Source organism: Hippopotamus amphibius, chromosome 11 (genome assembly GCF_030028045.1).
Source record: "Hippopotamus amphibius kiboko isolate mHipAmp2 chromosome 11, mHipAmp2.hap2, whole genome shotgun sequence".
NCBI classification, from domain to species: domain Eukaryota; kingdom Metazoa; phylum Chordata; class Mammalia; order Artiodactyla; family Hippopotamidae; genus Hippopotamus; species Hippopotamus amphibius.
The window spans coordinates 44,561,165-44,576,902 of record NC_080196.1 but is presented as its reverse complement, the minus strand read 5'-3'; the positions used below and the strand labels follow the sequence as shown (position 1 = coordinate 44,576,902).

The 15,738-nt window shown below is 40.9% G+C and overlaps 1 protein-coding gene across 1 annotated transcript in view; it reads right to left on the bottom strand.

The window, feature by feature from the left end:
- The window catches only part of FAM83B (family with sequence similarity 83 member B), an 86,618-nt gene extending 79,260 nt beyond the window's left edge, over nt 1–7,358 (bottom strand). The window contains exon 1 of the mRNA XM_057698326.1: nt 7,213–7,358. The gene's annotated coding sequence lies outside the window, so the exon portion shown is untranslated. The remainder of the gene's footprint in view (nt 1–7,212) is intronic.
- Between the last annotated feature and the right edge of the window lie 8,380 nt (nt 7,359–15,738).

Sequence of the window (15,738 nt, the reverse complement as noted above, 5' to 3'; positions counted from 1 at the left end):
AGATGACAGCAGATCTCCAGACCTGATTGCTCTCCTAGGCTCCAGACTCATATAGTCCACTCGTTTCCAGAATCTTCCCTGAATATCTAACAGGCTTTCTTTCTTTACATTGAACAAGCTGAGTTCACGCCCATCTTAGGATTTTCGCACTAGTTGTTCATCTGCCTGGAACCCTCCCTCTTTTCACGCCTTTCTTATGTCCCCACCTTGGAGAAGTCTTCCAGACTACTGATTTTAAAAAGAACCCACCCTCTCTGCCAGGCGTAATTCTTTTACCCGGATTTATTTCACTTCTAACACTTACCATGATGTAAAATAATGAAGGCATCTGTTTACTTGTCACTGCCTGTATCCCCCCACTAGAAGGGAAGCCCCTCGAAACCCACCGTACAGGTATATTCTAATGTATCAGTGCCATGTTGGTTAGTCCATATCACCGCTGTCTTGGATAAGGTCTCTTGTCTCACAATCCTTTTATGTTCCATTCCTCCCTCCCTCTGTAATCACAAAGGAGAAATAACTAGGGATCCACCTCTACTTATCCATCCCTCCATCCGCTCACCTGTTTGCCTTGCCTCTCCTCCCACTTCACAACACTCACCCACAGTTCCCTGAGTCCCACAGGAAGTGGGGTTGAGGATCTTTCAACCTCAGTTTCTGAACTTTAGGATAATTTATAACAGACTTGATATATTAAGACCGGGCACCACAGGCAACATGGGCCACCTAGGGAGAAAGGTTGAACATGTGTCATATGCACTCCTGTCAGACCTTTTGAGTCTATTTAAGGCAATAAAAAGTCAATCGTGGTCCACGTTGACATTTACAGAGGGACAGGCGCTGCAGGAAAACATAATAATTCTATGCTCCAGTGTGAACTATAAAAGTGGCTTTCCAAACACACTAACAAAAAGCAGTGTACTTTACCTAGGAAAAACTGAAAGCTTGCAAAAAAAATGCCTTAAGGAAACATTTTGCATAGGTATGTTGGGAACAGCTATTGAAAGTCAAGGTGTTATAAACATTTAGAGGCAAAAAAGCAATCTTGGACTGCTAAAATGTAAAGGCTTAAAAATAGTAATAATGTGGAAACTGTGCAGGTGGACACAAACTTATTTAATTAAAATGCCAACAAAGGTTAATAATATATCTAGCCTGGAAAAATATTAGTTTCAATTTGTGTAAAGAGCCATACAAAAAAAAATCAGAACATCTAAAACAATCCCAATTTCTAGCAGTTCTTTATTCGTCTTTTCCCTCAGGAGTCACTTTTAATCAAGCCTGCTTAGCTAGCTATATCACAGTTGAAATAAAGTGATTCTCTGTTATTGTATCCCAGATATTCCCCCCACCAAAAAATGTGACTGGAAAACTAGCCCATGCTAAGTTAGTGCTTTTGCTGATTTCTCAATAAGCTTCTTCATTGGCTCCCCTCACTTGTTTATAAAACACTTGCACATTTACAAATTAGTTAATTTGGTCTAAATAAAGAAACACATTTTTTAAATGTGTAAAATGCTGCTGGATTTGTATAACGGACTCTAGGTCTCGTGGATTTCACAAGAACAGTAACCTGGGTTCCCTGTGATCTCTCTTCATCACTGTGCTTTAATCTAACCGCAGTTCTAACCTGGGAAAATGTCATGACAAGCAATTCCTACAACAATGTCCATTTTCAACTGTAGAGACCTGGGCACTGTTCTGAAAGTGTGCTATCACTGGCTACATTATCAAATGCTATCTTCTCTTTGCTTCAGTTTTAACCATCTTCTATACACATCAAGAAAGCCATTCACATGAGAAGTATACAAAATAACTATTTGGGTCTCCCCCAAATAATGCTATTACTACACTGTGATATTAAAATTAAAGGTAACAATTTGTTTCTTTAACTCAAAGCATTAATGATTTTATCAGGTCACTTATTCCACATGTGACACATGCACACACCTACTTAGGATGGTCAAGGGCTCCTGTCCCAAATTTCTGGGGAGTGGTATTTGGGATCCAATGGCCTTGAAGAGGGTTTATGCTCTTTTCCATTTAGGTTTCTTGTCCTAACTCTTCTACATACAAGATGTAACCTGCTAAATGGGAGTAAACCTACTCTATAAACAAAACATGGGATTTAATATAGTTTGAAGACACTGTCTTAATAACAGGGCTCTGAATTAAGGCTTTGAGGATGTACCAGATGTGACTGATTTCTCAGGGAATACCTTTAGATGTGAGTGTACAAGAAATGGCCAATTGCACAAACAAATGTTTTTGTAATAAAGCACTTACCATGTTATTTTCAGTGTTTAGAGGCTGATGCTTTTTGCCTGACATTAACAGACATGGAAATTGTAGACACAGGCTAGCATTTTAATTGTTTTTAGTATCATTTTCCTACTGAGGTTTTTTAAAAGAAAGATTCAATTATATGTATAAGTGGTTCCCTACTTGGTTCTTTTGACCTGTGAACTTTTCTGCATTAGATACTGACACTCAAAGTAACTCTGCTGTGATAAATCCAGTCTTTAATCCATCAATTAACAAATATTCAATTTACTGCCCAGTAAGGCTGTTGGCATGTCAATATACAGTTTCCATAACATCATTACTCTTTTTTTTACTGTCTTATTTGCACTCCTATTTGAATATTTTATTCCAACTTGACCTCATTTTATAAGTTTTCAAAAACCAGATAAATGAAAGTCTCCATGGTAGTGGTAAAATCCTTATCTGATAAATGGAATATAATCAAGGCAAAGATGGAAATGATTGGAAATGCCAAATGAGGCAAATCTTTAATTTTAAATAGATGTCACTGTACATCCTGGGAGGAAAAGAACAAATTTCTAAATAGGTAAAATGCTAGAAATGTAGCATTAAATATTGTATTTAACGCTAAAGTGTAACTGGCAATTTTATTTATAACATATTTTGGCTGTCAGAGGATAAAATTTCCCTTGTAATATGTTTTTTTCTTCCTATCATTTGATTTTACAGATTTTTAAAAACATATAATGTACCAAAGTAGGGACCTGTACTGATGGAAAGAGATAACAGCTGGAAATGAAGAAAGATAAATTAATAAATAGGTGAACAAATGCAGAAACAGACAAACAGAAGTAGGGAGTGGGAGGGCAGGACAGAGAAAAGATGAAAGGTGAGGTAGCAAAAGTAGACAAGACAAAGGAAGAGATAGAGGAGCAAAGAAAGAAAGAGAAGACTGAGGAAAAGAAAGAAAAGTAAGAGATGGAACAAGAAGGGACAAGAGAGGCCAAAAAGGTTAAAGGGACAATAAGACTAGAAAGCAAAGGAAGGGTTCAGACTGAAAAAAATCTGAAATCATTGGGAACACTGTCAACAGTTCGTTATTCTAAAAATACCTTAGCTTTTTTTCACCTTTCTCACACAAATAATTCAGGAGTTATGTTTATTTGAGAAAAATACATTTTTTAAGAAAAACATCAGGAAACAGCTGCTGAATGAGTCAGATGAGACTGAGTATTTGGAGCAACTCGCTATTTAGAAGTGAAGCCATCATTGCTTGTGCATGTGTATAAATGACAGCCCAAACAGACATCCCACAGTGAGCAATTCTATTACAGTCATTGAGGTGGAAGATGCCACTTTTTAGTGCTCTGAAAACTGCTGTTTTTCCCCCAAGTGAGTAATGCTCATATAATCTGAGAAACAACGTGATAATAGATAGAGAACTAAAACCCTTTAAAGTGAAAGTTGAACAATAGAAGTGGAAATAAGATTCCAGTGATACTTTGGGGAGACCTTAGTTTAACACTGTCTTATGGTACCCTCAACTAAAAGCCATCACAGAGAATTTCAGAGCACAATTTCACACCAGTGATCAAGTATCCAAGCCCCATCACACCAGTAAAAACTAGAGAGGCTGACAGAATTTAAATACTCTGTCCAAAATCAGCACTAACTCAGGTCTGCTAATATTCAATTTCGCAAATGATTAATGAACATACACAATATCTGCTGTGATCTTCAGAGTATGAAGGAAATACTAAGTAAAGGGACCTGATCGATTAATATCTTTTTGTATTTATCAGGTCCCTCACTGTGAGCTTCCTGAGATCCAAGAACAGGATCTTGTTACCCTTATATTCCCAGAGTAGAACACATTGCTCAGTGCATAGTCGTCTACACACACACACACACACACACACACACACACACATATATATGTTGAATGAATGCATAGGGCACAAGAGCACAAAGTTATAAACTTTACATATGATGAACACATAGCTTTTGAATAAACTCTTTAAAATAGGCCACTGCCTACTGGCTGTCATTTATATACACGCACATGGAGATTACACCAGACCCTATACAAGTATTCAAGGGCTGACCACTACCACCTTACCTTCCCCAAGGATGGGCACAGTCTACAAACGATTTGACACACAGCTCAAAAGATAAATGGCATGTGCCTCTTGGAGACATCTGGCCTCACTCCTAAGGACAATGTGAAAATCAAACAAAATACAAGCTAGGTAGTAATCAGATGTCCCCCGAGGAAAAGTTTCCTCAGATCAGCCATGATCACGTGACTTAATAAGCACTTTGCGATATAGATGTGTCCAGTGGGTCAATATCCCTTATACTGGTATCATTTCTCCAATCCAAGCTCATCTTCACAGCATCACAGGGGCTCAAAATATCTTTTACCTCCCTGATCCCTTGCCCCTACCTCCTACATATGCTAGCATCCAGACTCCTCCTTCCCAAATGGAAGCCAACTTGCTCCCATTCAAGTTCGCCTCCACACATACCCTTTCTACTGGAGCCCACCATTCCCCTCCTCCTGTGTCAGCTACCCACAGTACTCATCTCCCATGACTGGCAGTGCCAATCCCTGTGGGTTCTACCTTGTGGGCTGGGAGAGGTACCTCAAAACAGTCCCAAAGCCCACTGGCCCACCTCAGTAGGAAGGAAGAGTCATCTGAAAGTTCCAGAAAATTTTCTCAGGGAAATGTTGGTGGATTTAATTCTTGAAGGAGCTTAGGTGCTATCTGTATAAAACTTAACCCATGGTATCCTTAAAATCCATCATTCAGAATTCCATTTCCATGGGGGTGGGGGGGGTGTGTTCTGATTTTCAAATGATAAATTCACCAACAAAGTTCTAAAATACATCTCATGTCCAAATTAGAAATAATTAAATGATCAAAAGTACATTGTAAACACTGTGTTTAACAGACTGTGAAATTGTGAAACATCCCTGGAATGCTCATATTCCGCAAGATACAGAGGGAGACACATGAACTTACTTAACTAGCTAAATAAGGGTAGCTTGTAACTTTACCAATCATTAGTTAAATTAAGCGAAATGTGGAGCCCTTTTCAGAAGGTCTCCATCCAGATTTACATTATAGAAGAGGCCCGATTTACTGGAATCACATTTCCACTGCAAGATTCACCAAACTCCAAGGGCTCTGTTACATCTTGGAAACTCACAGTTGTATAATGTAATTGAACTGGAGGCAGGGAGGTGAGTTGTTGCAGCGTAAGTCATGGTCAAGAAAAGCTCCACCATAAACTCTAAGGGGTATGGTAGCAGAAGGGGATATACTAGAAAGAATAATAAATTAATTAACCCATCCCAAAAAAGTTTAGTCAGTTAAAGTAACAATCTCCAAAGAGTAATCACAAAAAACATCACTGAGTCAGCAGCAAGAGGTGTGGTTTGTCTCCATGTACGCAATCCCTTTCAGCAATTGTACAATGGGTGATGTTTCCCACAGTACATTCTGAGCATCTGGGGTCTAAAACGTGCCAGCTTGAAAGGCAGGATCCGCCCTGCCCCTCAGGCAGGCTCTGCAGGGTGCAGTCAGCACCCTTCACAGGTGTGTACACCACGTGGGCCATAAGCTCAAAAGCAAGGGTTGGAATTCTAGGAACTGCAGGGAGACAGGGAGAAATCAAACAAAACCAAGACCCGCCCCACGCCCACCCCATCCGGTTTCACACCACTCTTGTTCTTTAGTCATTCTGGAAAACCAAAAAGACCGGCTTTCTCTTCTGAGTCCTTTTCATCCCTGTTCCCTTTCGTATTTCTTGTCAGGACTGATTCAGCCTCAGTCACCGCTTTCCCTGGGGGCCCTGCCTGTCTGGGATGAGAAAGGCAAAGAGGGGAGGTGCCTGCTGGTAACCTGGCATTATGTCTATCAAGTGGGAATCTGGAAAGGAGGTGCTGGACATCAGCGTCTGGCCTTGACGGCTGGCTCCCAACACGGCTCTTTCCTGGTGTTCTGGCCTCCTTAGCTCTTATCTCCACTTTCTGGGGCTGAGACGCTATAATTTATAGGGGCATCCCTTCGGGCACAGTCCGCGTGCGGTCCTGTGTTCCCAAACCTCCAATCTCTTCCCTATGAAGCACCATTGTCTCTGCACATACCCGTGATTCCAACTACTAACATACATAATCTTCCTCTTCACCACTCCACCGCCCTGCCCCCCCCGCCCCCCCATATAGGCAATAATTCTACCAACGCGACACAAAGAACAGGCCTAAAGTCTCCATGTGACTTTCCAGGAGGCATCCCCTCTCCTTTTAAGGCCACCACCACCCGGAGCAGTAGTTCTCAACATCTGATAGGAACCAGAACGACCTGGCGAGGTAGCCCAGGCTCTGGGGAACTGAAGTTTGGAAAGCACAAGTCTGGATTAATCTGAGAGCAGAAGCGGGATCGGTCACAAATAGGAGGGAGTGTCATGGTAAACTTTTATTTTCCCTTTTGAGTTCTGTTTCCCACGCGGGATCTAAAAGACACCCCCGCCCTGTGCAGCCGCGGCTCCCGCCTTTTCGCCAAGCTCCCCTCCCCCACAAGGACCTCTCCAGGTCCAGCCGCGCTTCCTCCCAGGAGGCCTCCGGGACCCTCCCCATCGCCGACCCCAGAGCCAAGAAGAAATTGATCCAAAGTCCACCGCGAGCGGCGCCTGTCCCTCGGGCCCCCGACCCCAGCCCGCCTGAGACTGAACTTCTCAAACTTCCCAACTCACTCTCACCCACACGCTAAGGAAAGAGAAGCAGAGACAAGCCAGGGACTGCACGCCGGCGACTGTCTGATCTCGCGCGCGCCGCTCGGGAGGCACGCGCCCTCCTCCCGGCCAGCCCCGGGGTGGCCGCGGTCCCCGCCCCGGTCGCCCCCCGCCCGCCGGGGAGGGGAGGGGAGCCGGGACCCCACTTACCGCCGGGAGCGCCCGGAGCCGCGCCGCAGCCGCGCCCGCGCCGAAGGTTCGCGTCCCAGGAAGCCGAGCGGGCGGGAGGTGGGGAGTCACCTGCGCGTCAAGCGCGGAGGGCAGCTCGGTCCCGCCCGGGCCGCGCCTCCCGGGCCCAGGTGCCGAGCCAGCGAGGGCGGGGTGGGGACGGGCTACAACAAGTCCCGAGACGGGTCGCACCGAAGCCCGCGCAGCCAGCCAGCGCCCTGGAACCTGTCTGAACTCAGACATCCAACCCTCTGCCAGCAAAGTAGAAAGGCTTTCTTTCCTGTCCGCCCTCGGGGCTACCCAGCACTACAAGCCCCGACATCCCGACATCCCGGCCGGGCGAGCAGCATCCAGGGGTCAGCGGCGCTCACCTGGGCAGAGGGTGGGCTCGCGGAGCGGCATCCAGCTCCCATCCCCCCTGCGTCCCCTGCTCAGGAATGCGCGGGGGTGGGGGGCGGCGGGGGTGAGAGCCGGGGTGGTACCACCCCCAGGGAGCGGGCGGACTCAGCTCCTGGGAGGTAATTCCCATCTGCAGCCGGCAGTGCAGACCCTACCCCACCGCCCGAGTGTGTCCGGGCTTGGAGGAGAGGAGGAATTGCAAAGGTGGAAGACAAAGTGCTTGTGAATTTACCTTTTTATAAAAAAGAAGAATTTTAAGTATCACCAAAGATGTGGGACTGACTTTGGATTGCCTGGTTACTGCCTTGGGATGAAAGGAATACCTGCGCGAAAAGCAGGTCACTAGGTAGGGTGCTGTGGAGCAATGTATGGACATAGAGGCACAATCATTTGGTTTTAATATAAAATAATTGCAGCAATTAATAAAATTAATTTTATATTTTCTCGTCTACATCTCAGTGTTTTGAGTGTTTCTAACTGTATAATCATGTCGTCTTCAAGATCTAGCCATTTGCAGCAAATGTTAAAAATGCAGCCTAGTAGGGGAAGAATGAAGCAAGAAAAATAGACATTTTAAACTTCCGGCATGATATGCCAATTATCATAAGCTGGAATTAACTTTTTAAATGACTTTTATGGCTGTTTTGGCCTAAATAAAACACTTCGGGAAAATGTTAAACTGTTAAGATTTGAATTAGGTCTTGCCTGATGAGTAAACACAGGAGAATGAAATTTACATATTCTATTTCTTGAGACAGAGCAAGGGACAAAGGTGGAAAGTAAAAGTAAGTTCCAGCACATCACAAAGCTAAGCTTCCAGATTGTGGAACTGCGATCTGTAGTTTCTGTTCTTCAACAGCATGTGGAAAATATTCTTGTTTTACACATTTAACTTCTTTCTTCTGTTCCTGCTAATTTCCATGTCTCACCTTTTAATATTTTTGCAATTCTGGTCTTCATTTTTGGCATGCAAACTTATGACTCAATCCATGTTCTCTTTGTGGATCTTCATTTGCTGGTGTTCGAAAATAACGCTGCATTAAAAGAGCAATATTTATGAGCATTTTGAAACTCTGTTCTTAAATATATGCTTATACTATTTTAAAAAAATAAGGAAGAATATTTAGGCTAAACAAATTAAAAGGCACCCGCGGGAAGTTGAATTTTTTATGCATTCGTACGTAAGTCAAGTGAAATCTCAAAGAAGGATATCTACTAAAATGTTAATTATTCAAAGCAAATAAAAAGGAGGGAAATATCAGTAGAGAGGAAGTATTCATTAAAGGCGTTATGCTGAGGGCTTTTCCATCCTTAGTGGGATGGGAGAATGTATAAAATTGACTTGACACCTTAAGGATCCTGCATGTTAGGTGAGGAGAGAGGATGTACAAGAAAGGGATGTACAGGAAAGGGAGCTACTTATCACAAGCCAGTGTGAGGAAGTGGAAAGGCTCTGTGTGCTTTACAGGTAAGAGGAGGAAATGATTAGCTGCTTAGACCATTGGGGAATGCTGACAATTCCACAGAAATGCTGCAGTTTGAGTTGGGTCCTGACTTATGAGCAGACTTGGCAGAAGATGGAAGTTGACATATAATTAGATGTTGAAATCACAGAGGAAAGGTGAGAAAGTAAAAGCGAATTCTAGGACTCTACACAGCAGTGGCCACTTGCGGCCGTGGGTGTGGCAGGGATGCACTGGAAGGTAAGTTTTGGAATAAAGTTTAGAGATACTTCCTCACATACAGAATGATATCAGTGCTATTTACTGCCGAGGATTGTTGTGAGAATTATGAATTAGAAATAGTACATGCAAAACCCTTATCATAGCACCAATAGGTGGTATTAAGTGGTCATTATTATTATACTTGGCCTCAGATTGTGAAGAGCCCTGATTGCAGAGCTGCAAAGCACAGACTTGGTTGGTATCTACTGATGTTGAAATAATGACTAATCTAACAGTTGGTGCCCTTCAGGATAATTTTTAGGGTGTGAGGAAGAGCAGTTAGGCCAGCTGTGCTGTGAAAAGGGTGACAAGGGTGGCAGTAGTGATAACAAGACACCAATTTGACAGCCAATGAGACTGAAAATCAATATCATTTGGAGTCAGAGTGGATGTGGAAGTTCAAGGAAATAAAATAAGAAATAACTGGAGCTGCTAAAAATTACCAGTGGAGGGAAGGAAAGAAAGAAACTACCCATGTATGTGAACCGCAGGAAGAGGCAGAACAAGGTGACGTGAAATTTATTTTTGAGATGTTGGGGACCTCTCTAAGTCTACAGGCACTCAGAGGAAGATTGTGGAAAGGAAATAGCAGAGGATAGGAAGAATAGTGGTAAAAAACAAGACCCAAATAGTGTGAGAAAGCACACCTAGCCCTCAGTCTTTCCATGTAAAAATTGTGCCTAATACTGTCTCACCGCTATGATTTTTTTAAACAGATAGGTTAGACTGAAAACAGGAACTAAAAGTAGAATTTTACAAATAATACTTTAAAAGTAACTTACAAGGTGAGTAAGAAGATGGCATTCATGACTAAAGAGACTCCCAAGACAATATTTATTGATCAAACAGCAAGTCCATCTTCATTGCTTCTTTACCCTATTCTACAAAATTTAGGCTGAAGTCCAAGAGTAAAATAGTGGCAATGTTAAATTACACTCAGTAGATCTTGATCTACCTCCCACATTGAGTCTGCATGCACAAGGAGATTCGAAAGCAGTATCAGGTATTTTTTTCTGATCCTCAGTGTACTTATAATTTTATTGAGAAGACAAACCATACATATGTGAAAAAGAATAACACAGAGTAATACACTTGCACAAAATATGCATAAAAATAAAAGGTACAGAAATCATAGAAGAGAAAAAGCAACCAGAGTTTATTCAAAAAGAAGAGAATTAATATTCTTGGTGACATTTTTAGTTCTGTTTATTTTGCTTTTAACAAACATGTGTAACTTCAAAACTTCTTAGAAAAATGATAAGAAGCTATTTCAGTGGGTTGCCAGATTTCAGTCATTATTCGTAGACCAAAAGAGCACTAAGCTTCTGGTCCCTTCAAGAGCTTTAAAATAAACATTTCAGTGCACTTCAAGGCAATGGCTTCCAGGCAGATAAAGCCAGTGATACTGAAAGAATGTCACCTTTAACAATTAGAAAAACTAGTTGTGCTTATCGATAACATTTTTTCCCAAGTACTTTAGGGAAAGTTAAGAAGCAAAATTCCTTTTCAGTGTGGCAAAACCTACTGCTGGTTGAATCATCACATCAGTTTAATTGTCTTATGATATTTCATGTACGACTACTGTGGAAATCCTTGAAATGAACTTCATTTTATCTATGGGCCACATTTAAATTGTTACATAAAGTATTATGTAAATGTCATTAATTCAACACATGTCTCCTAAGCGTTTTCTGTAAGAAAGGCATCATGTCAGGCACTAGTTCGGGCAGAAGGTGGCGAGTGAATAAAGCATAGTAGATATGCCTAGGAATCATCTATGTTTATCTGAATCTTTGACATACGTGTGTGTGTTCGTGTGTGTGTGTTCATGTGTGTGTAAAGATGGAAAAAGTTAAATACACTTGAAAGTCCAAAAAGATGGTGTGATTCTTTGTGAAAAGAAGTACAGAAAGAAATGTAATTCAATATAATTCGGTACATATGTAGGTTAATAATAGTTTTACTGCTTTTTTCCCACCATTAAATTCTTTCGGAAGGATAAGAAACACATCATTATACTTTGTGCTTCCTCCATTCTTCAAACGTATGGTGTATTACTGTGTAATTATTTTTTTTAATCTAGAAGTATCTATAAAAAGGTTAGATAATTGTAACAAATTATTTTAGGAAATGAGGTAAAGAGAAATAAAATGGTAATTAAAATGCAGAAAACCATCATCTTTTATTTTTAAATAGCTAAGCTCATTAGATCCTACCCTCTCATGAATGCATTTTTTTTCTTCCTCTTGGGCAGATCAAATACGTGAAAATATTAGGTTGCTTACATTTTCCATGACACACAAATAATTTTAAAAATCTTGCCAGTGTTTACTAGTAAAACACATAATCATCAGTGAGGTGGAGGGACAGAACATGTAGTGATGCTGATAGAAGATATTCAATATAATGTATTGATTATTAGAATTGCTAATGTTTAAAAAATTTCTGTTAGTGTTTTATTAACAGTATTTGCTAAGATATTTGAAAATTGTCCAGTTTTAAATATCTTTTCAAAGCCTTCACTTAACTTCTGAAAAGTATTAGCTATTCATCATTGTTGTGGGTGAATATGAACAGCTATCTTCAAAGGCAGTTTGGAGTGGCAGTATGTAACAGCCATCATCACCAATGTTGTTAACATAATCACGGACAACCATCGCTATCCTATGTTGTAAGAATTATTTAGAGATACAGCAGTAGTGATCATTCTAGCTGTCCTCAGGGTCACTCACTACCTGGACTGGATTTCACAGAGGTCAGCTGACATCTGGGATGTAACTTGTGCTTTTGTAATTACAAGGATGAGAGAGAGAGAGAGAGAAAGGAGAAGCAGCAAAGTGCCAAGTCCAACTGCCTTTTCTGGAAGGTCTAATTTGGGGATTTCTGCAACACTATATCACTGTCTTCCAGACCTACCACGTTTATCTGCACTTCATGGCTTTGCCCACGTCTGCTCAGTGGATCCCCAGCCTGTGATGCCCTCCTTGTTCCTTTCTGCCTCTCTGCAGAATAGCCATTGCTCAAGGTCCAACTCTATTCCTACATTGTCTAATTCTAGCTTTGGCTAGTGTAGGCTCTTTAAAATGCAAGAGACTTAATCCCTTTTCTACTTCTCTGCCAAAAAATATGCGACCTTATAACATCCCTTTTATTGTTTTTCAGAGCACCTATTGAAGTCTTCTGGTATAATTTAACCTTCCCAGTGCCCTGTGTTCCAATCAGACCAGTGGTTCTCAGCAGAAGGAATACCAATCCATAAGGGACATTTGGAAAATTGTTACAATGATTGAAGCCTCTCCTGGTATTTGGTGGACAAGAACCTGGGAAGACATATGTCCTGTAATGTGTCCTGCACAATGGAAAATTACCCCTCATCTTGTGCAAGTAACAGCAGTCCTGCCAGACATAATGAGGGTGAAAAGTCCATTAATAATTACCTAAGACTAGAATTTCTTCCTTTTACATACAAGAATGGTTTGCAACTAAGTTAATTTTTGCAAGTAAGTAATTCTTTTTTTACTTGCAATCTTTTACAAGTAAAAATGGTTTTAATATACATTAAATTCCAGGAATCTAGTTACAATATATTTTGCTTCATTTAGACATTTGCTGAGAATTATTCTTTGTTCTGTAAATCACAGCACTAGCAGAACTGCATCAGAGTTACCGATAAAACATATTTGTCTTCCTTGGCAACTGTAGGTCAAGCATCTGATGGCCTCTTTGTGTTTTCTGGTAGAGGGCTGTGTGAATATTTATATACTAAAACAAACAATATTCTTTTTTACAAATTGCTTGTATTTATATTACAAATTAGGGCATGATATTAGTTTTTAAAAATATGTGTGTAGGTTAAGTTATTTTATCAACAATTTTCTATTTGTCTCAGTATAATGAGGGGACATTAACCTTATTTGTTCAAAAACATAGAGAGACAATGAGTCTGAGAGTTGAGACTTACAGAACCAGAGTATACCATTTCATGGGAAAAGCAGGATGCAAAGGAGGAGTGAGTAAAGTAGAAAACTAGGATTTATTGAGTAATTCCTTTGTATTGGGCATACTGTCTTAGATTCTAATATGTACGGAACACTGCAGGACCAGCCCAGTGATGGTTGCAACCACTAAGTGATGAAAGAACAAATAGTTCAAAGGTATAAAACATATGCTGAATGATAACAACAAAGTCCTTCCCGTAGCCTGTTGCGTGGCCTGCCTACGTTGCTACTTACCTGGCATTACCACCTCCCTTCATCCTGTACCTCCTGCTCTGACTCTCTGAGCTCCAGCCCCATCAGTTGTTTTCCTGGACTCCCTTCTTCCTCAAGGCATTTGCAAATGCTCTTCCTTCTGCCTGGAAAGCACATTGTCTTCCCCAGGCTTTCCCTCTTTTTCCCTTGAGGAAACCACTCTCTAGAATTATTTCCATCGTTTTTAAAAGCATGCTTGATAGTTTGTTATTCTGGCTCAATATTATTTCATGGAAATCCCTCTGTGTCAAAAGGCAAAGCTCTAACTGATTCTTTTAATTGGGACATGCTACCTTTTGAGAGGATAACCTATATTATATATGTGGCATTTCCCTATAGGTTAGAATTTTATTTCCGGATTACTATATTTTTCTACTATTCACAACGTTTCAATAAACATCTGTGTGCATTTAAGGAAAGAGTCTACTATGACCTCTTCCTTCAGAGTTAAATATTACCCCTCCTTCCACTGAAAAGCCTTTCCGGCTTCTCAGACTGGGTCAGGTCTAGGCTTATGCATTTTCACATGATTTTTCTTCCTTAAAACTATAGTAATTATAATTCTAAGTTTATGCAAATGCTAAACTCCTTGAGTTTTCAGGGAACAAGGATCCGTCTGTTTCTGTCCACCACTGAATCCATAGTACATAGTAGGGCCTCAAAAATTATGCAAAGAATGAATGAGGGAGTGAATGGAGTATTATACCCGAGAGCACTTTCTCTTTAGCTCTTCCAAGTGGTGCCTGCATACTCACATTTTTGTCTCTTAACAACTCCTGTAGCTGACATTTCCTCTTCTCCTTCTGAAAATTGAGTTGATACGGTGTTGAAAAGAACAAATGGAGGACCTCCCTGGTGGTACAGTGGTTAAGAATCCCCCTGCCAGTGCAGGGGACATGGATTTGATCCCTGGGCCAGGAAGGTCCCACATGCCATGGAGCAACAAAGCCCGGGCGCCACAGCTACTGAGCCTGCGCTCTAGAGACAGCGAGCCGCAACTATTGAGCCCACATGCCACAACTACTGAAACCCACGCGCCTAGAGCCCGTGCACCACAGCAAGAGAAGCCACAACGATGAGAAGTCCGCACACCACAACAAAGAGTAGTTCCCGCTCGCCACACCCAGAGAAAGCCTGCACACAGCAACAAAGACCCAATGCAGCCAAAAATAATAAATAATTTTTTTTTAAAAAAAGAGAACAGATAGAAGGAATTGTGAGCCTCAAAGATCTGACTTGTACATTGCTCAATATCAAAGCTCAAATATTAAAATGTGTATCTTAATCCCTGTTCTAATCATGAGAGTAGAATTATTCATATTTAAATACAGACACATTTTTGAACAGCTCCATGTTCTGTTTTCACCACCAACCATATTGCAGCCAAAAGTATATTTCCTCAGGGGATTATTTTAAATACACTAGACTTCATTTAAGCAGATGTTCCCTAAGGCTCCAACGCTGCTTACAAACATAAGCAAAAAAACCCCACCACCATTAAGATTATTTGTTGGACAAAAGGAGTTAAGGGAGAATGGTTAACAAAGAAAAAAAGTTACAGAAACCTATAGGATACTATTGCTATAGAGAGTCAGATTACATTGCTATTTGTTATTACATAAAGAACATTTTTTTTTAATTTAAAAAAATCTATTATGAAATTCAGTTGGGACATTACAGCATCTGGAATAAGAAATGGTGAGAAAAAAATAGAAATCCAGATGGACAAAGATTGAAATCCAATAACATTACCAAAGTTTATGAGCCCATATTGTAGACCAGTTGATTTTCATTCAAATCCTGGATTTGTCATGATTCTTAGCATGGCATCTTAAACACCTCTGTCTCCAAATCCATTCCCCTAAGTCTGGTATAATTATATTAATAGTGACCAACCTCAAAAAGATGTTAGGTAGCTTAGAAAACCTGCAATTATGACACAAAAGTCCAATATGACTATGGTTATCATTACTGCAGACATTCCACACCTATTTCAAACATCAAAGCCAAGACAAGCTCTGAGATGAATTAGGACAGAAACAGAGCCTCATTCTCTACATGGCAAAATTCCATTCTGATGGTTCACCTTGTACAATCATGTCCTAAAAAGAAGAGCTGATGTTTCAAAATAACCA